Source organism: Felis catus, chromosome D2 (assembly GCF_018350175.1).
Source record: "Felis catus isolate Fca126 chromosome D2, F.catus_Fca126_mat1.0, whole genome shotgun sequence".
NCBI lineage: Eukaryota > Metazoa > Chordata > Mammalia > Carnivora > Felidae > Felis > Felis catus.
In genome coordinates, this window is record NC_058378.1 from 6892917 (window position 1) to 6915266 (window position 22350).

At 52.1% G+C, this 22350-nt stretch overlaps 1 protein-coding gene and 1 long non-coding RNA gene across 10 annotated transcripts in view; one reads left to right on the top strand and one right to left on the bottom strand.

Annotated features, from left to right (window-relative positions):
• The window catches only part of SGMS1 (sphingomyelin synthase 1), a 289510-nt gene that overhangs the window by 210699 nt on the left and 56461 nt on the right, over positions 1-22350 (bottom strand). The window lies entirely within an intron of this gene.
• LOC123380734 lies at positions 5345-8644 on the top strand. The gene is made up of 3 exons (XR_006586833.1): positions 5345-7154; positions 7772-8080; positions 8594-8644. It is a non-coding gene; the product is annotated as an uncharacterized LOC123380734 (long non-coding RNA).

Sequence of the window (22350 nt, forward strand, 5' to 3'; positions counted from 1 at the left end):
ACAATATCATCTTAAAGAGCACCCCGCCTTTTTTGCCCGTGCCCTGGCTATTCCTCAGTCCGGAAGGGGTGCCTGTGTGGGGCGCCGCAGCCGAAACCGCCACCCTGGGGGAGGCTCTGTCCCGTCTGCTGGAAGAAGGCCACCTGGCATGTCATTCCCCGCTCCTCTCCGCCCCTGCACAGGTGTGCGTGTGGGCGTGCCGGAAGAGGGGGCTCCCTGGGACTCTGCGTGCGTGTACCCACGCCGTGACACCAGCACCCGCGGCGGACCCTGCACCCGCTCTCGGCCCGCCCCCATCCGCATTTTCAAAACCAGATGCCCCTCGCTAAGGTTCCTGCCGGCCGAGCGGTGACGGGAGGTTCTAAGCATTCCCGTCAGGCAGAAAACGGAAAGGCTGATGGTGACACAGTATCGCTTCCCTCTGACCCTCACTTGGGACCAGACTCACCTCAGTGAGACTTGCCAGAGGGATGAAGACGTGCCCTCAAGTTCAGAGCCTCGCCTGGAACTCCCTCATGGGTGGGGGATGGGCTCCACTTGGTTGGACTGGGATCTTTGGTGGGGGAGGGACACGTTTCAATTAACACTTTATTTGGGGCGCCTGGGTGGCCCCCTCGGCTAAGCGTCCGGCTTCCGCTCGGGTCGTGAGTTCGAGCCCCGCGTTGTATCCTCTGTCTCCCTCTCTCTTTGCCCCTCCCTCCTTCACACTCTCTCTCTCAAAAGCAAACACTTAAAAAAAAGAGGAATTAAAACTTTATTTTTCAAGAATATTCTTCTTTCTGTTGCTTTTGCAAATGGGTCTCATCTGGTGGAAACGCTGGTGCTGAATTCAGACCTAAGTTTAACTTTTTCTTCCCTGGATAAAACCCTATTCTGGGGCACTTCCTTCCAACAGCACCAACGGAGGGCTTGACAGAGTGTCCAGGCCTCAAGGTGGGGACTGCAGAGCAGGAGGGAGGGAGCCTGAAGCCGTGCAACCAGCCTGGGAGGGGGTTGGGCCCCCCTCCCGGGGGGGAGGCCTGGTTTCCTCTGAGGCGCATCCCGGAAACCACGGCTCCTGTCCAGGACACCCGCGCAGCCCGAGTTATCCTCACATGCTCTTCTGTGGGCCTCCCACCCTCATCACGGACACATCTCAGGGGTTAACGCTGAGAAAGCCTAAGAAGTCGACGGCCTTCTTTAGCAGAAGCCTGAACAACTTTTACTGAAAATACCTCTTCCCTACATTATCTTTCTACATCCCTGGTCCGCCAAGAGCAGGGCCCTACGATGGAGCCCAAGAAGCCACAAGTCTTAATGGCCCAGACCTCGGCCCCAACGGAACAGCAGCAGCCACGGAGGGTGGCCCTGCAGGCATCAGCTCGGGGCCCAAATGCACCTGCGGCGGAGCTGGGCACAGGATGAGTCAGTGTCCCCGGGGCGGCGGGGACTGGCGCTGGCTCACCAGCCCCCTGCCCCACAAAGCCGTCCCTCCAGCACAGGAAGCCAAGTCCAGGATGGGAGCCAGGGGCCCTGACCCCTGCACGCTGACTCTGTCAGCAGCCACCCGGCTCTTCCCCAGAGTTGAAATAGCTTGGAAATCCTGAAAAACCCACTGTTTTGTTAAAAAAAATTCTGGGGGAGGAGGTTCCATATAGTGATATACGTTCAAGAAAGGGAAACAGAAGGGGACAGGCACTGACATCAGTCTGCATTTCCTGCCAACCTTTGTCATTTGAGATTTTTCTTAAAACAAAACCAGAATCTTGGACTACGTGCATCTTCCCGGGGTGCGTCTCGCCAACTTAGATGGGCACCCCTTATTTCTCTGTCAACTCAAGCTTCACTTCGATGTTCCCAGAGCCACGAGCATGCCCCCACGTGGGTGGAGAAGATTCCAGGTTTCTCAGAGTGCCTTGCCCACAGAAGCCCTAGCCCTGAGTCAGGCTGGAAGGAGGGTCCTCCAAATAAGGGGCCTCCTGGACTCACGCGGACGCAGCTTCCCCTCATATAAAAACATCCTTCCGTGAAACACAGAATCCATAGCTAACTAAATTTAGTCAACTCAGGGTTTGGGTTACCAAACCCAAAAGCTGTCTTTCAGGCATGGCTTCTGGAGCCTCGCCATAATAAATGTGAGATCGGGGGGGGGGGGGGTGCGGGGCCCAGAGGCTGCTGCGTGTACAAACCTGTCTGTCCCTCCGCCATCCCTGTGAATGCCACGGAGCCTTCTCTTGAGAATAATGTCCCGCAGGGTTTATTCTAAGAAACGGTCCTGCAAAGTATTTGCTTAAAACAAGACCTACGTTCTTAACGGGATGAGTCACTGATACCGCTCTGTGGTCTGGCCTTTGCAAATCAGAAGCCCACCGTGGACGAGGTCTGCGGCCGGAAACCTGACTCATCGGAGAGTTGGTGCTGTACCCTGAGACTCTCTAACCTCTGATTCAGCCGCTTTTTGGGCAAGGGAGGCGAGCCGAGGCTCAGTGGGTGTTCACCGGCCAGGGCGAGACATGGGTATAGAATGTCTCAGCAGGGAACAAGTAGGCAACTGAAGTTAGGATTTTAGTATTAATGTATTAGACCTGACTATATTGAAGTTGACAGACCGAGCCCTCCCCCACCCACATTTATTCCTGGTAATCAGAGCCTTCATTTCCTTGTGCCTAAGATCAACTAATCCAAAATAAGACGTGAAGGACTAATAACTTCTTAGAATTGAAATACCAGGAATATTTGACTTAAAATTGATTAAGTATAGGGGTACCTGGGGGACTCAGTCAGTTAAGCGTCCAACTTCAGCTCAGGTCACGATGTCGAGGTTCGTGAGTTCGAGCCCCACATTGGGCTCTGTGCTGACAGCTCAGAGCCTGGAGCCTGCTTCAGATTCTGTGTCTTCCTCTCTCTCTGCTGCTGCACCATTAGTGCTCTGTCCCTCTCTCTCTCCCTTTCAAAAATAAACATTAAAAAAAATTTTTTTTAAATCAAAACTATGTCATAGTATCTGTTTAAAAAAAATGACTATTGAAATATTTGGATAGAAGTTTATACATGAGATCATGTTTTTATTTACTGTATCAAACTGTTTTAATTGCAAAAATAACTATACATGTTCACGGCCCTGAGAAAGAGTTCCAGGTACCCTGAGTTTTGCTACTTGTAGACGATCCACGATCCAGGTGCACATTCTGACTAATGCCTTTCCAGGATTTTCCCTCCAGGTTTACACGGTCTCTTTATTAAAATGTTACATATGTTCCTGTATGTTCTAGCACAGGCTATTCTCCATACACATCGTCCCACCACGTCAATACTCTTCTTCAACATCGTTGTCATGGTTACACCACATTCCACCACAGAGAGGAATTCTGACCTATTTATCCAACCCCCTTTGGGGGCCATGTGGGTTGCTTCCAACATTCAGACAATGTTCATTCGCTAAGCATCCTCAGAGCTAAATCTCTGGATGCAGCTCTACGCATTTCCTTACAAAAATACTCTAGAGGAGTGGGTTGAATCCCAGGATGGGCACGTCGCTTGGGCACAGCCACAGGCGACCTCGTGAGGAAGACAGCCACGCCATTTCAGTTTGCCTGTCACTCAACCTTCTGTGGCTCAAGTTTCTGGCCCGTTTCTGCTGCCCTTACTGGTAAACTAATTCTTACCTAGTTCCCAAGATAGTCAAATCCTATCGTCTACTGGACATGCTTAGTTCAACAAGGATGCCTTTCCAGGACCAACGCCCCTTGTTGGTCCCTGGCTTAGCGTGACGTCTGAGTCCTTCAAAGTCAGACCTCAAGTCACCCTGCCTGCTCACCCCTGTATGTTCCTCAATTTTTATCTGTCACTTCTCCAACACCTCTAACCGAATGACTGATCTGAATCAGCAAGTATTCCAGAACGCTGTCTTGATCTTGTCCGACCCTTCATTTCTCCGAAGCAGCTTTGTGGGCCACAAGGGAACTCCAGAAGGTTCCAGAACTCCAAATCTCAAGCCCTCCTGGTAGTGAGAGCCATCACTGGGATGGTGTCAGTGCTGAGACACTGGGTCTCCGGTCCCCACCCTCCCGTGATGTGACACTGAACCTACTCCGCATCAGGCTGTTTATTCTGTGGGACGGCAGACAGCAGCATGTTTCGTTGTTTACAGCAGTGTCTCCGGATTATTCTAGGTCCTAACTCTATCTACACTGTGCCATCAGGAAGGCGAGGCTGCACGGCAGGATCCCAGAAGAACAGCCACGTTGCTCACAGAGCACAGCTGCCTCCCAGGAAGGTGGCTTCAACCACGGGTTTACTTTCCCCGCTCAGGGTCAGACTCACACCGTGTCTAGTAGGCCGCAGGGATTCATTACGCATCATTCTCCAGGAAGCACTGGACCAGCGCACTCCCAAAGTCCTCGCAGGGGACGGTCCTTCAGTGCGCGGGGCTGTCCCCGAGCCTAGGGGCATTCGGCATCCCACACGCTCACAACACGGGATGCTAACATCCCCGCCCCCGCAGCCATCACGAGAACTACAGACGTCCTCCCAGGATTCCCAACACCAGGGCAGGGGTGACACCGTCCCGCACGGGGAGCCCCTTGCCGTCCTCAGCGACACGGAGTGAACACGCAGGAGGTGGCAGGAGACCACACAAGCCTGGACAAGGGACGGCGCAGGGCAAGCTGTGAGTACCTAAAACCGGACCTACAGAGCGAGCTGACGGCAGGGGGCCGGCAACTTCTCGGGGGTCCAGCGCAGGACCACGGCGTGCGGCAACACCGACTTTTTCCACACTGTTCCTGCTCCTGCCCTCCCGTTCAGGGCCCGCATTCCCCCCTGCGTTCCGGGCGTCCAGGGAGGGCGGGAGCACAGGGCGAGTCTTATGAAGGTGAGGGCGAAGGGCACGGCCGGCCATCCTACCCCAGCTGGGCTGCGACAGAGCCCCACCAGCAGCACCGCCCTTCCCGCAGGCCCCAGGACACCAACACCCTGCCCTGCTCCCTTCCGAGGCAGCTGCAGTCAAAGGGCCATTGTTCCCAGACGGGCGGGAACAACGCCTCTTGTTGGTCGAGGCGGCTGAATAAGGTCCCTGGCTCCGTCCAACCTCAGCCACAATCAATCTCTCTTACGGTGCAGGGTGGGCAGGGATAGGTTTCCAAAGTCATCTTCATGCTCAGGTGAGAACGGAAAGGTCAGCCAATGACCCACCGTATACAGATCCTGTTGAAAACTGACTAGTGACCTATCGACTGGGCTGTGCTTCTCAAACTTCTAGAACTTCTTTATTTTTCTTCAATTTTCTTTTGGTGTTTATTTTTGAGAGAGAAATAGAGTGTGAGCAGGGGAGGGACAGAGAGGGGGAGACACAGAATCTGAAGCAGGCTCCAGACTCCGAGCTGTCAGCACAGAGCCGGATGTGAGGCTCGAACTCACAGATGGTGAGATCATGACCTGGGCCAAAGTCGGACACCTAAACCGAATGAGCCACCCAGATGCCCCTAGAACTTCTTCAAAATGCAAACAGCCTGGTTAAAATGCAGATTTCCAGGCCTGACAGTCTGGTTCATAAGTTGTGGGAGCAGGGAGCGGCCAGGCGGTCCTGAAACAAGTGATCCAGGAGGACGGCGAGCAGGAGGGGAGAAGTGGGTGGGCCTGGGGCACTCTCTGGAGGCGCAGTCGACAGCAGCTTGGTCCCGGAAGGAATACGGGGTGAGCCCAAAAGGGAGAAGACCCAGACGGCACCCTGGCCGACCTGCTGGGGGCACAGTAGCGTGGTGGCTCCACGAGGCAGTAGACCGACCCGAGACAGAGACCGCAGAGAAGGGGTGATGTGAGAATCCAGGGGTGCAGGGACATGATCGTGTAAATAGGATTTCCTCAATCACAGCATTTACTGCAGTGTTTTACCTCTCCTAACAATTTATTTCAAGCAACGAGAAAACCCCTGCCATTAGAAATATTTCCTAAAGATTCTGCCCTTTCCCACCTGGTGACGTGTGGCACACAGACAGGATTTCGTCGGTCTTTGGAGATTTAATACACACGCACCTCCGCGTCACCAGTGAGAGCTCTGCCTGCCCAGTGGCCTTGAACCTTGCCGGGCCCTTGACCACGTGACCACGAGCACCTAGCTCGGCTCTGCTCTGTCATCCGTCACACCGGAAGCGTGCAGAGCTGTCGTGAGCTGCCCTCCCCTGCCCTCTCTGGGGACAACACCAGGAGAGGGGTCAAGACCTTGCAACTGAATAAAGGCTGAGCCGCCCACTCTGGGCCGTTTTGGGAGAAAAAGGCTCGTCTCAAATTCACTCAAGAGACCAGGTACAGCCTCCGAAAGCCCTAACTGGAACCAAACTGTAGGACTTACCCACCTAGAAAAAGGACTTTTATTCTTAGAGCTGACGTCTTCTTTTCCGATGAAATACAAATCTCCTAGGAAGGAGACACTAAAACTGGCAGTTCTGCACCTTAATGACGGTTTCTAGAAAGTTTTTCCCTGCCCACAGGGTTTAACAGCGAAAACTCAAGGTGCCAGCATCCAATGGTGGAAGAGGCTTCGGGTCACACACCTCTACCTGCAAATCCTCCCACGGCCACCACCTCCACCATCAGACTCTCAAGGCACAGCTGGGACGTTTCAGCAGCCAAGTCAGAGCCTTCCAGAAAGAGAACGGCAGTCAGCCACACCCGCCGACGTCCGCTCTTCCCTCTTCAAAGACTCGCAGGGCACACGGGAGAGGTGTGTAAACAGCCTCTTCCAGGCTCTGTGTGTCTACAAATGGCCGGAAGCACGTTCATTATTCTCCTTAAGATGCCTTTTAAAAATTCACAAAGACCTGACGCACGCGTGTGTTTACAAGCGACCTTTCTGAAGGGCTGCTGCTGGTGTATTCTTAGACATCTGTTTCCTAACGGGTTATGGGACACCTGAGAGACTGAGATAAAAAAGGAAAACTGAACTTTCTGACATCGCCACTCTGGGCTGGGAGCAGAAAACATGCCTACGTGCCCACAAAACATAAAAGGTCAAGAGAGCGAGAATTTATGAGTGACGTTGAGTCAGAGTGCCAAAAAGGAAAGTTTACAAGAAAAAAGATACGTACAGAATATATAAAACATACGAGACCGTATACAGTTGGCCGCTGAACGTGGCTTTGAACCACGCATGTCCACTTATACGTGGATGATTCTCAGTAAGTACAGGACGGTACCGAAAATGCATTTTCTCTCCCTTATGATTTCTTTTCTCTAGCTCACTGTATTGTATGAATACAAAATACATGACATACACAAAATATGTGTCAATCAACCGTTTATGTTGCTCGTAAGTCTTCTGGTCAACATTCAGCTGGCAGGAGGTAAGTTCAGGGGAGTCAAAAGTCATATGCAGATTTTCAACCATGTAAGGAGTCGGGGCCCCTTATGGTGTTCGAGGGTCAACGTGTTTTATATTTACATAAAATAGGGATGATAATGTACTATATGTAATGTATTACATATGTGACGTATTAACGTGTAATTATGTATAACATACATAAAATTATATTACATACATGTTACACATATTGCACAAAATATAAAAAGCCATATATTATCTATAACTTACAAGTTCAGTAGATCACAATGATATGTATTATTCAGGAAGCCCCAATTTTTGCTTGTTAGTTGGGTTTTTTTTTTTTTTTTTCCCAGCAACCATTCACACAGGCGCTTTGGTAATTATAACGTACTGCCAGGTGCAGACACACAGCGGGGGTGGGGGTGAGGGGGGAGAGGGGTTCTCTACTCAACCGGCTTTCACTGTGTTTAGCACGCAAGCCTGCCTCCTTTCCAGAGCAGAGCCATGCCCTCACTCTTGAGACCTGGCCCCGCCCCCTCACACCCCCGACGTCTATGGGCTCACTCCCGAGCCAGTTCTGACAAGAGACATCAGGCACCCACCTCTGATCGAGCACAGCCCAGGCAGGACGGGGAGCAGAACCAACAGCCCAACTGTTCTGGACACCCCAGCAAGACGCTGCGCGGAGCCGTGAACGTTTCTAGACAAACTCAGATGTTCCCGTCGCAGTGTGCTCATCGAGAAAACAAAGGAGTCGGCAGCAGGGCCAGCAACCCGCTTGTGAGTGACCCTAACGTTGGGGGCGGATTCTCACACCACGGGGAGTCGAGGGAGGGGAAGAAGGCGGAAGGGGCGGACACTGTGCCCGCACAGCCGGCCTCTAGGAGGCCTGCGGTCAAGTGATTTTCTAAGGCCAAGGGGAGTGGGCACACCTGTTACGTGTCGAGCTGTAAAAGATTACTGACCATTAGAACAAAAGTTTAGGGTAGAAAACAAATCTGCAAGTGAAGCAGAAAACAGTCCCAGCACTGAGTGAATGAGGCCTTGAAGCGCCACGCACCCAGGGCTTTGCTTGCAAAGCAGCCAGGGTGGGTGGTGGGGCCGGAGGGCAGAATAACCACGGAGCGGTCACTTCGGTGGGAGCGTATGGGAACCAGGGACTCACAAAGCTCCAAAGCCAAAGATCAAAAAAAGCTGAGCAATAAAACCCAAAACTCAGCTACTCGGACACAAAGACCATGTTTGCGAGTCAACTTTACAAGTTGTTTTTTTTTTTAACTTTATTTATTTTAGAGCAAGAGTGAGAGTGAATGAGGAGGGGCAGAAAGAGAGAAAGAAAGAGAGAGCGAGAGAGAGAGGGTCCCAAGCCGGCTCCACGCTGTCAACACAGAGCCCAAAGTGGGGCTCGATCCCACGAACCACAAGATCATGACCTGAGCAGAAACCAAGAGTCGGAGGCTTAAGAGACCGAGCCACCCAGACCAGACGCCCCCACGAGTAAGTCTTTTTTTTTTTTTTAATTTTTTTTTTTAACGTTTATTTATGTTTGGGACAGAGAGAGACAGAGCATGAACGGGGGAGGGTCAGAGAGAGAGGGAGACACAGAATCGGAAGCAGGCTCCAGGCTCTGAGCCATCAGCCCAGAGCCCGACGCGGGGCTCGAACTCACGAACCGCGAGATCGTGACCTGAGCCGAAGTTGGACGCTTAACCGACTGAGCCACCCAGGCGCCCCATAAGTCTTTAAACCAAAATGTTTCTTTTCACTCAATTCCAAACGTGTTCTAAGGTTAAAACACAAAAATGAAAGAAAAACTTCAAACTCACGTTGGCTCGAGCGACAGAACCACCTAAAGAATGCAGCCACGTGGCCTCCAAAGGCAATTCCGGGGGGGGCACCCCCAAACGCCCTGTCCCGCCAGCACTGCCACACGGGTCCTTATTCTCAACGGGCGTGCGGACGTGACTTGCAGGGACGTGACAGCAGAGACAACAACAGCTAGGCCACAGTCACGGAATGCCAGGGCCCCGAACCTAAGCGGAGGGACCTGTGACTCTTTGCGGCGACTCTGGGTAACTTTCCTGATCCCCATGTCACAGGGGAGGCAGCCGAAGCCCAGGCCAACAGCGTCACAAACCCGGGGAGCCGGGCCCCACGCAGGACGTGTCTGCGCACAGGTGTCTCACCGCCGTATCCACCGCGACCCCGTCTCGCTTCGGGGAAGGAGAGCCGGCCCACGAGCCCTCTTCACTGCACCTGTGCGTAATTCCGTCTGCCAGACAGATTTTCGGCGGCGACTGACCTGACTTTTTGCTCACGTTCAGTTGCTTCCTTCATGGAAAATCTAAATCAAAAGCATTTGCTGAAAAGCTCAGACAGACAACGTATCAGGTCTGACTACTACGAAGGCCCGGAGAAGTGAAAGTGAAATACGTCCTCCGTGCGACAATAAACTACAACGCCACCTTGCAGTGTCAGAGCACCAAGTCTTCCGAAACGGTGGAGTGAGCGCGGAAAACAGGCAGCGTCAACGGGGTCCATCCAGGCTGGCGCTGGACCACCTTCCAGACACACCCTGAACCCCAGGGATCGGGACACCTTCATCCTTCCCGAAAAGAAATACAAAACGCTTGCCATTTACTGCCATTCGCGTGTGCATTCTGTTGAAACTAGCTACGTCTCCAACTCAAGCCTGGTAAGTAATTTGGTTAAGTTATGAAAGAGAGGAAGAGACAAGCAGAGTGTGGCCCGCCCCGGTGGCTTTCGTCGTTCTAGGGAGAAACCGGTGCATGTTTGCAGTACGGGTACAAGCAAGGAAAGGGGGCCGGCTTTGCGGACGGCACGGCAGCTCGTGTAGGACACACTGACCCAGACCTAGCGGGAAGTGCAGTCACACCACAGGGCCTCCCGGGGCCTCTCTGCACAGGCACGCTTGGAAATCCCCAACGGTGCAGGTGCACAGAGAGAGTGACCCCCCCCAGTGTCCCCCTCCCCCACGGTGCTCTCAACATGTCCTCTCTTTCCGGGTCTCTACAGGCACCGAGTTCACAAGGAGGTGCCGGTGTATTCCCTGATGGGGGATTCTGCTGGTTACATGCCGGGCAGGAGCCCAACGATCTCCTTTCTCTTGCTTCTGCTGCAGAAAAAGTTTCCTCGCTTAAAAAAATAAAAAATCACCAGAAAGCAACAAACACAAGGCATAGCCACTGCAGTAAAACCCGCTGAGATGGGATTTTTACTTCATTTTATTTTATTTTATTTTTGTAGACAGAGAGAGAGAGAGAGAGCGCGCACACGAGTGGTGGAGGGGGCAGGGGGAGGGAGGGAGAGAGAGAGAGAGAGAGAGATGGGGGGAGATAATCTTAAGCAGGCTCCACGCTCAGCACAGAGCACGGGGCTCGATCCTATGACCCTGGAATCATGACCTGAGCTGAAATCAAGAGTCAGACTCTGAGTGGCACCTGGGTGGCTCAGTCGGCTCAGTGACCGACTTCGGCTCAGTGATCTCTCAGTTCGCGGGTTCGAGCCCCATGTTGGGCTCTATGCTGACAGCTCAGGGCCTGTTCGGGATTCTCTCTCCTTCTCTCTGCGGCTCGCACGCTTTCGCTCTCTATCAAAACAAATAAATAAACTAAAAAAAAAAAAAAAAAAAAAGGCAAGATGCTGAACCTTCCGAGCCACCCAGGTGCCCCTGAGATGGGACTTTTTGAAAGCAGATTCTGCTTAGACCCTGCTTAGAACACACGCACTTGCTTCTTATCCCTCACACCCACTAAGAACCTCACCAGGTGTGTATTCCTATCCTCATCTCACAGATAAAAATAACTTCAAACTAATATTTAACGAAATGTTGCTTCCACCCCGAAGCAGGTGATCCCTGTTCGGCAACAGGCCTGCCCGAGGCTCCCGGGTGACAGGAGCGTGCCCGTGGTCACACGGAGGAGGGCGTTCTGGTTGACCGAGTGAATTCACTCTCACAGAAGGCGGATGTGGAAACGAGGCACACGACACCCGTTCACGGTTTCTAGGGAACCACATGCACGAATCACAACATCGGAGGCCGGCTGGATAAATGACAAAATAGGACTCTACGTAGCAGACTCGGTGTTTGGGTCCAAAATAGTTTCAGGAGGAGGAAGAGTGGGTTTAGAAGTTCAGGTCACACCACCGGTTTGGGGACTTTGTTTTCCTTATCACATTTCTCTCCCTCGGTGTAAGCGAACGAAATTTCAAGTTCAAAATGCCAGGCCCCAGGGAAAAAGCAAGAGCGTCCTCCCAGGATCGTTCTCGGCACACAAGCGTGCTCAGCGAGCGCCTCCTCTCTGCCATGAAGCATCTCAGGGGCCCCACGACTTTTAAAAATACAACTGCCACCGAAGGGCGTCCAAGCAGGCAGCTCAACAGGAAGTAATTCTGAGATGACTGAATTAAACACTCACGGTCCATCCACCTGCACTGTGTGATAGCCCACGGTGGGCGGAGCGCCAATTCCACGCTGACTCTTCCCCGAGACAAGGACACCACCCGCGGTAGTAATTACAGAGCAGCACAGATGTTTTAAGACAACCTTTCTTTGTTTTATTAAGTTCACTGCTTGTAAGCAAACAAATTGCTTAGTCACCAATTCCTCCAGTTTCCCGCCCCCCATTATGAAGAAACTAGTACACGCAGAAATCTCTGGCAAGCTACGACGGTCCCCGCGGGTCCTGCCTTGCCCCGCTATGCCTGCAGGCACCCGCTTCTAGCACTTTCCCAGGGAAGCAACGACAAATGCCGTTCCTCTGTCTGATCTGTGTGTGGCTGCCACGCTAATTATCCCAAAGCACCACTTTTATTGGCTTTTTTTACACTGCCCTCCTGCCAAAGCTGGCCCGGTTTTCAACACCAGCACATCTGGCCCCAACCCAATTTCCTAATACCCTTCCTTTCCAACCCTGCACTCTGGCCACACTCCGCTACTGCCCCCCCCCCCCAGCCCCAGGCACGCCGCCACTGTCCCACCCTGAAAGGAGCACCTAAGAGACCCTAAGACTGTGCGCCTGGCACAGACCTTTGACCTCTGCCCAACCCCTACACAGACACCCAGCTGTCAGGTCCTGCCCCTCCCCCGTCTCTATCCAAGTAATAAGAGTTCGGAAGACAGAGATGTAGACAGCCCTGTAAGCCAGAAATTTCAAAAGAAACTCTGGCCGTGGCTCCTTCGGCCACTGGCTGATTCCGGGGCTGGACCAGGAAATATGCAAGATGAGTCCGAAGCATCCCGTGCGGCCAGAAAGAGCCCTGAAGTGCACGTGTGTGCACACCCACACGCCAATGGGAGCCACCCAACAGAGCTGCCGATGCCAGAGCCGGGACAACGTGAGAAACAGAACACATACTACGGTCCTGGATTATAACCCGAAGCGTAACTCAAACGGCCACAGATCCATGCTGAGGTAACTGACGGACTGAATGAATGAAGAGAGAGGGTATACAGATCTGTGCAGAGGAATTCAAAATAATTCACGTAGACCCTCTGCCCTCAGGGAGGGGCAACAAAACTCCCTACCCCTCGCGGTGACTTCCTTCCACAGTGTAGCACGCGGAAAGGGAAAAAGAAGTAATTTTACGGTGGAGAAACCTAACAGCCACGGTCTCAGCCAGGCGGGCAATGTCAGTATCGACCCCGAGAGTCACATACTGGACACGATGAACAGGGCGTTTCGTTTCTGCGGTCCCCGTCATCCTCACGGGAACCCAAAACCCCAATCCAACAGGGGGGAATCATCAGACGAATCCCGGTTGAGAGACAGTCTACAAAACACCTGACTAGCTCTCCTCAAAAGTATCAAGGTCATCAAACACAAATGATGTCCGAGAAGCGACCACGGGCCAACAGCCTTGGAGCCCGAGGAGACCTATGGGACGACCAAATGCAGCGTGGCCTCCTGAACGCGCTGCTGGAACAGAAGAGGGACGTGAGGCGAGCACGGCGGAAATGTGAATGAGATACGGCTGTAATAACTGATCATGTGTCAATACTGGGTCACTGGTTACGTGTGGAAGCCGGACGCAGGGAACGCGAGAGCTCCCTGGGCGATCTTCCCAAACTTCGTCTGAATCTAAAACTATTCTAAAATTAAGTTTATTTTAAAAGATTACCCCAGGCTCCTTCAGCTCCCTACCCCCCCCCCCCCCACCCCACCCCAGGCTGCGGTCCAGAACGTCTTCTGTTCCCTCCACTCCTGTATCCGGGGCCTCTGCCCTCCCTAGTCGTTGAATTCCCCGCTCCATCCTCCACGCAGGTGCCAGGGGAAGCTTTCGAACACGCGAATCTGAAGAGAACACCTTCCCGATCAAAGCCCTTCAAGCAGCTATCTTCATTCCGGAATTTTCGGGCCTTCACCACACACTATGAATCTCCTGAAGAGGGAGATTTAACACAATAACTCTCAAATCGGTTTGGCTGTGGAATTTTTCCACACTTTCAGCGTCTGGGTCCTGCGGAACAATTAGGAGATTGTTGAAATCAAGCACATTCCTACAAGGTGGACTGAAAGTTCTAATTCCTTCTCTTGGTCACTGTGGTGGGTTGAACAACGCACCCCCAAAGGTCATCCAGCTCCCAATCGCTGCGATCTGGGATGCTGCCTCAAATGGCAAAAAAAAAAAAAAAAAAAAAAAAAAAAAAGGACTTCGTAGGTGTAAATAAGTTAAAGATCTTGAGACGGGGAAATTACTAGGACGGGCCCCAAATGACACCAAAGTGTCCTTACAAGGAGGAAGCAGAGGATGCTCTAACGCCACACTAAGGAAAAGGCAACCTGACCAGAAGGCAGACTGGGGTAGTGAAGCCACGGAATGTGGGCAGAGCCACCACGAACGAGGAACAGCTTCTCTCGGGGAACCCCCACGGGGGGGGGGGGGCACAGCTTTGCCAAGACAACAGATTTGGGGGTTCTGGCCTCTAGAACTGAATGAAAACAAAGGTACGTTGTTTAAGCTACCACGTTTGCGGTAACGTGCTACGGCAGCCACAGGAGACTAATACACACCAGTCGGGGGCGCAGTGCTCTTTGTGGACGTTACAGTTCCTCAAATGAAGCCCATTCAGCGTGGCCCACAACTGGGTCGCCACCAGCCTCGCCAGCGAGGTTTCATCCTTCGCTTAAGGAAACGCTGCAAGTCGGTGGGTAGGACTGTGGACCTAGGTTAAAGGCTCTGGCTTCCGATGCTGCTCCAACACTCACTACCTTCATGACACGGCCTTGGCCAAGAGGTTTCTCCGCACGGTGACCCAGGTGCCTCACCCATAAAATGGGACTACAGAGCGGCTTTGTGAATTACAAAAAGCACTTAGTACAGCTCCTGACCCATAAGAAGCATTTGCTACATCAAAACCACTATTATTGCTATTTAGAGGCAAAAAAAAAAAAAAAAAAAAAATCCACTTTCACCGGAAGCCCAATGTCCTCTCTTTCACTCTCAGTTTGACAAACTACACGTCTTTAACCCAATTTCTAGCTTAGGACGTTTGAAAATCATCTCGGCAAAGGTAAGGCAGGTGGAAATGTTCCAGCTTGCCCCTCTGAGTCACAGCTTTTGGGTATCTGACTTGATAAATAATGACAAGGAATGACTCCAGGACACGTGCCCAATGTCAGGCATTCACGTCCCATTGCTCGTCCAAATGCCTAAAGCCAGTGTTCTCGTGCGGGTGATCTGTATCGGTCAGGCCCACAAAGGCCCATTTTCTTAAGTTATTAAGAAATAATAATTCACTGATCTTCCTCTCAATGTCTGGTTATGCTCCGAGCAGCAGATACGGTCACTCTGTGGCCCCAGCACGGCAACGGAACAAGGCACCTGAAAACAGCAGAGACAACAGGTCTTGGCTTGATGAATGCAAGTCCTCCCAGGGCGTCTCCGGCCTCCTGGCCCCTCATCTACCGCCGCTCCCCACGGGTCACCAGAGCACCCACCGCCTGCTGCACAGCCAGCCTACTTGGGTACAACCTGTCTGATCACAAATGCTGGGTCACCACTGCTCACGAGGTGCTTAGACTCAGAGCTCTGACTCCTACAGCCTTTAAGAGGCTTCTAGTAAAACAGAGGTAGCCCTAGGAAAGTTAGTATTTTATTCCTTTATTGACAACATACTTCATTGGCCATTAGTTTAAAAGAGCCAAAGGTGCAGCTGACATAAGAATATACAAGGATTTAGGGGCACCTGAGCGGCTCAGTCGGTTAGGCGTCCGACTCTTGGTTTCAGCTTGGGTCATGATCTCACAGTTCGTGGGTTCGAGCCCTGCACCGGGCTCTGACAGCTCAGAGCCTGGAGGCTGCTTGGGATTCTCTTTCTCCCTCTCCCACTGCCCCTCCCCTGCTCACGCACATGCACATAGGCACTCTCCCTCGGTCTCTCTCAAAAATAAACAAACATTACAAAAAAAGTTTCTTAAGAAAGGTGTGGCTGGGGGGCGCCTGGGTAGCTCAGTCGGTTAAGCGTCCGACTTCGGCTCAGGTCACGATCTCAAGGTTCATGAGTTCGAGCCCCGCGTCGGGCTCTGTGCTGACGGCTCGGAGCCGGGAGCCTGCTTCCCATTCTGTGTCTCCCTGTCTCTCTGCCCCTGCCCCGCTCAGGCTCTGTCTCTCTCTGTCAAAAATGAATAAACATTTAAAAAATGTTAAAACATAAAAAGTGTGGCTGAATAACCGAATCTATATATTCCCTAGAATCCTGGTGAAGCAGGATGAACCATGAAGCCCAGTATTCACAAAAGACACCACCAGACACCCAGAAGAAAAAGGATCCGGTGGAGGAAGCCACCTTAACTCGTGGGGGTGGTCCCAGGTAGTGAGGGTTCCCTGTAACACAGCATAAGGGGCAGAGGACAGATGGACAGAGATCTCCCTCACTTCGGCAGGATGCACAACAAGAGTTGCCAGGTCACATGAGGCACAGATGAAAACAGAGTGAGGTCCACACAAACATCAAACGTCCCACCCCGCCTCACCCCTACACGCCAGTCCACACCGGTCTGGGAGGTGCGGTGACAAAGCGGCAGCAAAGGCCAGGAGGCGGCCGGCAGAGACCAGCCGTGGAGCCTCCACAGAAGAGCAGAGACCCGGCAGGAAGCTCAGAGCGTGGCCGGTGGGAGTGACCACGGCCCCCCGCGGTCCAGCCCCGGGCACGGGGGGCCGTCAAGGCAGGAGTCACGTGAACAAGTTGCAGTGGAAAGCACGCCAATCAGGGGGCTGTGGAAGGCACAAAGTAAGTCCCACACGTCTGGCCACAGGCAGGAAAGAGGGAAGGCCGCTCGCCTGGCAGTGACACATGCTCTGTTACCCAGCACACGCGTCAGTCAACACACATGGCCAGCCCGGCCCGTGCGTCAATCGGGGAAAGACGTTCCCGGGACACACGGAGGGCTCCCTGAGGACGCTGCTTCGGAACAGCAAGCTTAAGCTACTGAAAACTTTAATGTTAGGGATTTTTTAATAAAAACATCCTTGATTTTTAAGTTTTAACATAGAGGTCATAAACCCAAATGCCACTGAAGCCGGCGGGCATGGGAGAAAAATGGTGACAGCTGGGGGTCTGAAAACCCAGAGGGTACATGCCCCATCCTGAGGAGGACGGCCACCCCTCAGCCCCAGCTGGTGGCGGCCATGGGGAGCAGGGCCACGGGAGCCCCTGGACAGACGGGACCCTCAGCTGGTTCCAGGGCTGCCCCCAGCACAGCCCAGTCAGAGCATCACAAAACCACTGAGCGCCTGGCTGCTTTGCTTCTGGGATGATAAAAGTCCTATAACTGCACAAAATTTAGCTCCAAGGAGTATAACTTAATTAAGAAGTGAAATCCTTCCCTTCTACCTCCCCTGATTGTTACCAGATTAGATCACTATGTATCCTTTTTCTAGACACACAAAATGTTCCACGAGTTGCTTTTTTCACTCAACAATATGTTAGAGACCTCCTTCCCCCATAGTACATTCAGATCTGCTGTTTGGTTTCTTGGGGGGGGGGGGGGTTGTGGCCAAATGGGAGAGTTAGCATACAAAATCTCAATGCTGGGAGATGATGAGAGAGCTCCCGGCCAACCCCTGTCACTCAACGGATGGGGTCCGGGGAGGTCCTGGACACCTCCAGCCACACAGGAAAGAAGCCAGCCCCTCCCGGGGGGCCGGCCCCTGCACCTGTCACCAGCACCACACCACGTTTGCTTTCCAGAAGAGCTGAGCTAAATAAAAGGCAAAGCTTCCCACGTGGCAGGGGAGAAGGGAGATAAAATTATCTTAGAGCAAAGTGATGGACTGTAATCAGTAAAGAACCTCACACCTATCAACTCTGTGGGTTTTTTTAGTCAGCAAATATCCAGAATCACTCAATGATGAACTCGAAACCCATCCAGTTTACTAAATTAGAACTCACTCCGCAGTCACAGTCTACCTATTCCCACAGCATTCTGGACGGAAGTGGAGGTAACTCAGATTTTCATGAAGTCCACCTCCCTCCTGACTCAAGGCCTGAAAGAAATAGGGCAGGCCTGGGCTCCCAAGTAAGCCGCTCACCTGGACAACGCCAGCCACCAGGGGAAGAAAGGATCGACGCCTCGGCTGCAGAGACCATCCTTATAAAAGAACACACGTATGCAAAGGAAGAACCGTAAACTTCCTATTTAAACTATGAATTCTGTTAGTGACTCAAGCTGCTGAAAAGCTAATTAAATATTCAGACCTTCAGAAACTCCGGCCTGGCTCCCAGATACAGAAAAATCTATCTAAAGATATAAACTCCCTAGAGGCCAAAGCCTCCCTGCGGCTAGCTTTCGAAACATTTTAGGAAACTTGACCTCAAATCAAACTCGGCATTTCAGCAAGGGTCACTTAGAGCCTTTGAGAAACTGTATTTCAGATGAACAGAAATTACAGAAGGTGTTCTCTTATTCTGTTAATATAATTGCTTTATGAGAGAAATGTTTAGGTGTTTGGTTTTTTCTGGTATTCTTCATCTTAGCTAAATGGGAAGACCATCTACCTACTGCTAAGCTAGACATGGAATATTCCAGATTGCTTTCCTTCTCCTTCCCTTGCAACCTCAAGTGAGATCCATCAGGAGTACAACCTAGCCGCCCTGTCTCTTGAGCCCCTTTCTGCCTCCAAGCCCTTGGTTAGGTTCTCAGCAAACCTCAGAGAGATCACAGCAATCACCTGGATTCATCCGGTCACCAATCCTTCCCCTCCCCCACCCATTCCCCACCAAACCCCCTGAGGCATCTCAGTCACTCACTCCACAAATACTTCCAGAGCCCTTGTTAGATAGGCACCAGGCACTGTTCAGGCACTGAGGACAAAGCAGGTGCACAACCAGGTCCCTGCCCCCAGGATCAGACCGGTGGTCCCAGTGCAGCCCGCTCTACTGAAGGGGTCAGCCAAGGTCTCGTTCCCAAAGGGATGTGTGAGCGTGTTCTCAGGGAGGGGAGGGGACCAACATGACAGGAGAAGAGTGTTCTGGGCGGGGAGGACAGCAGGTGCAGCTCGGGAGCGCATGCCTATGCATCTGAGGACAGGGAGGGGGAACAGAGTGGCCCCCGTACAGTGAGCCGAGGGATACTCTCCCAGGTGCAACCAGAGAAGGTGGACACACAGGGCTGCACGGCCCACAGCGACCGCAGGGAGCTTGTTGCGAGTGAAATGATTTCTATGCCCTACCTCCTTCCCAGAACTTCCTGGGAAATTTACAGATTGTCAGTGTCCTGAGTAAAATCAGTGGAGAAATAAGAGGAAGGTATTCTAGTTCTCCTACTTGCTTAGCAATCGACACGGAATCCACTCAACAGCAAGTGCAAAGCAAGAGTAGGAAATGCTGAGGCGCGGAGGTGAAGGTGAAGACCGACATTTCCGTGAACTGGCCCAGGAGCGTGTGCGAGAGAAGTTACCCCAGTCCAACCATTCAGACTCGTCTGCACCTGACACCACGTTCCAGATGTGTGTTCAGAGTCCTGCCTGCTGCCATGCCGAGTCACTCTCGCAAATAAAGTCAGTATTAATAACCTATACAGACCACACTCAAAACAAATCCCATTCTATGTGGTGCCGTTAATCTTGCTAGAAGATCCAAATGCTAACATTGTTCAAATACTGCCCAATAATGTTCAGAAGTGTTTCCCAGTGTTTGAATATTCCATACAAATGGGTCTCTGTAAATAGTAGTAAGCATGGTATTTCTCATTAAGCATTTTTTTTAGATATCCATACCAATGAGTAAAGAGTGGCAAGAATGCTGGAAATTTTTAAGAAAGATAAAGTAAATCCATTAGCCTGTTTTGCTAGACCTGATTTAAATGTTGTAGAAGTATTTAATAAAAAGAACATTTTGAAGAGGAAAATGTCCTTTAACTGAAGAAACGCAAAGAAAAGATGCCAACGTCGTAGAAATCACACCTTGATCTAAAATCCAAACTAGCAAGACAAAACAAAACAAAAACAATTCAACAGCAATACCAAATGAAGGCAACCAGAAAAATAATTTCACTGTTACAAGAGGAAATGAGTTTCTGTGAGCTCAGGGAGCCCTAATCTTTTCTAACAGGCAGTAAGCAGGCCCGCCCATTGCTCCTGAGATGCGATCTTTATCCTCCAAGGCTATTCGCTGCACAAATAACGGAAATCGGTGCCTGTGCTCACCAGAGAACCCACAGGGAACTTCATCCTGATCACAGGCAACTGACAAAGGGCAAGACAGAGGGAGGGTGAGTGTGGAAGTTGGTGGCTTTCAAGGTCACAGAAGTCATCAGCATAGACCTACTAAGTGCCAGACAGCACTCCTGTCCATCAACTTGAGGGATTGCCCATCCAATCCTCACAGCCACGCTGAGAGACAGGTACTGTTATTACCTCCTCCCATCTTGAAAATGAAGAAACTGAGGCACAGAGAAATTAAGCCACTTGTCATACAGCTACTAAGCCCTGGAGCCAGATTCAAACCCAGACTCTGGCTCCAGATCCACACTGGCGGCCACCGCAGTTTCCTGCCCCGTGCTTCTTCAACCGGACCCAAGGACTTCAGAGCATGACGGGCAGGTTTTTTTAATATTTATTCATTTTTGAAACAGAGAACAAGCGAGGGAGGGGCAAAGTGAGGGGGACAGAGGATCCAAAGCTGGCTTTGCACTGACAGCAGAGAGCCCGACGTGGGGATCGAACTCATGAACCGTGAGATCATGATCTGAGCCAAGGTCAGATGCTTAACTAACTGAGCCACCCAGGCACCTAAACTGGCAATTTTTAAGAACTAATGGTTCCATGAATTCCCAATAACATCATCATTATTATTACCGTTTATCTGCTTCTTTTTTAAATTATAAGGAGATTTTATTAAAAGGTGCACATAAGCTTTCACTCCCATGTGCTAATAAGTCGAATTCCCATGCTGAAAGCTTCTCCATCAGTTTCACAAAAAATAAACAAGTGACTCCAGGCTGCTTACATCACATACCTGAAAGAGCCCAGGTAAACAACTTGGAATGAGCCAAACACCATGATGGAAAATGTCTTCTGGAATCTTCTCCTGACTAATTGGAGAACTGGAATCTGTCACCGTTCAGGCACATGAAATTCTAAGGACTTGGACCTACAACAGTCACTGCTTTGGTGTAAGTACATATTGGTGAGAAACTCTCACTGCCCCCACCGCTCCCTTCAGGCAGCACCTGGAGAAGAGAATTCTGGCCAGAAAGAGACCGCGGTGCCGAGGGAGGCGGGAAAACACGCCGCAGGACGAACACCACACGCCAAGGACCTGTTACTACAACCCTAAGGGTTGGACGACAAAGACCCCACATCCTGTTTTAGTCGCCACGCATGGCCTTTTGCTCCTCCAAGCAGCATGGGTCTCCAAACCCGCCTCCCCATACCCACGCCGCCCGCCCGGTCCCGCCAGGCACCCAGCCGGGCTGTGGCGCCAACGCCTGGGTGGTCACCCCCCTCTTGGGTGGGCTGCCACACCTGCCACCCCACACGCAAAGGCCGTCACCGACAAGGGACACCCAGGCTGCCTCGGCAGTGGCAGAGAAAGAGGAAGCGCTGAATACCTCGGCCTGGCTCTGGATGTGGAAGATCTCTGAGAGAGGTAGGCGCTGGACTAAAGCCCAGAGAAGGTAAGGAACCCGTCCAAGGTCACACAGGACCGTCTGCGCGTAGACCGCTGCCCCGTCCTCACCGTCTGTTGTCATCGTATTTTAGCGGGTCTTCTCCCCAGGCTGAGCTGGTCAAAGAGCACGGGACGGATTTTCACCAGCAGGAGAATGAGGCTTCGTGTACTGAGCTCTGCGTAGACGCCACAGCCCGGAGCGGGTGCTGACGAGGCACACAGGAGCACGAATGGAAACCGTGCACGGCACACCGCTGGGACGTGCCTAAAATCAAAATCCATTCTCTCCTGGGGCGCCCGGCTGGCTCAGCCGGTAGAGCGTGTGACTCTTGATCTCGGGGTTGTGAGTTTGAGGTGGAGACGTTGCTTCAAAAGAAAATCTTTGAGACAAATCCATTCTCTGCTATGCAAAACTGTAAGAAACTTCAAGTGACTGTGTAAACAGGAAGAAGCATCTGACACCTCGTCTCAAAACAGGGGAAGCTGCTGAAGCAGAAAGGAAGGAAAGCAGGGAGCAGGGCCCAGCAAGAACATGGCCCCTCGGCGGCACTTGCAGGCTTTCCTCCAGTGTGTTATGAGCACGTGCATTCATGCGTGGGCACGTCCACGTGTGTGTGTGCATCGTCTTACGGTTTTTCTTCCTGACCCTAGCAACACAGCTGCCAGGTCTCCACGCCAGCAGGGAGGGGGGATCGGCAGCGGGAGTCCGCACGTCCCGTCCACACGTCCCCGGCAGCCTGGGCCTCCCGGCGACAGACCGGCTGTGATGACCCTAAGAGCACCGCACCCTTGGCAGAGCAATTCCACTCCTCTGACACGATGCGGTCATTTCGGGGCAGGGCCTTCCGCTCGTGTCTCGTTATTCACCTTAGGATTCCAGAAGAGTCTCCCAGCACGGAGGATAAGCAGCGATCCG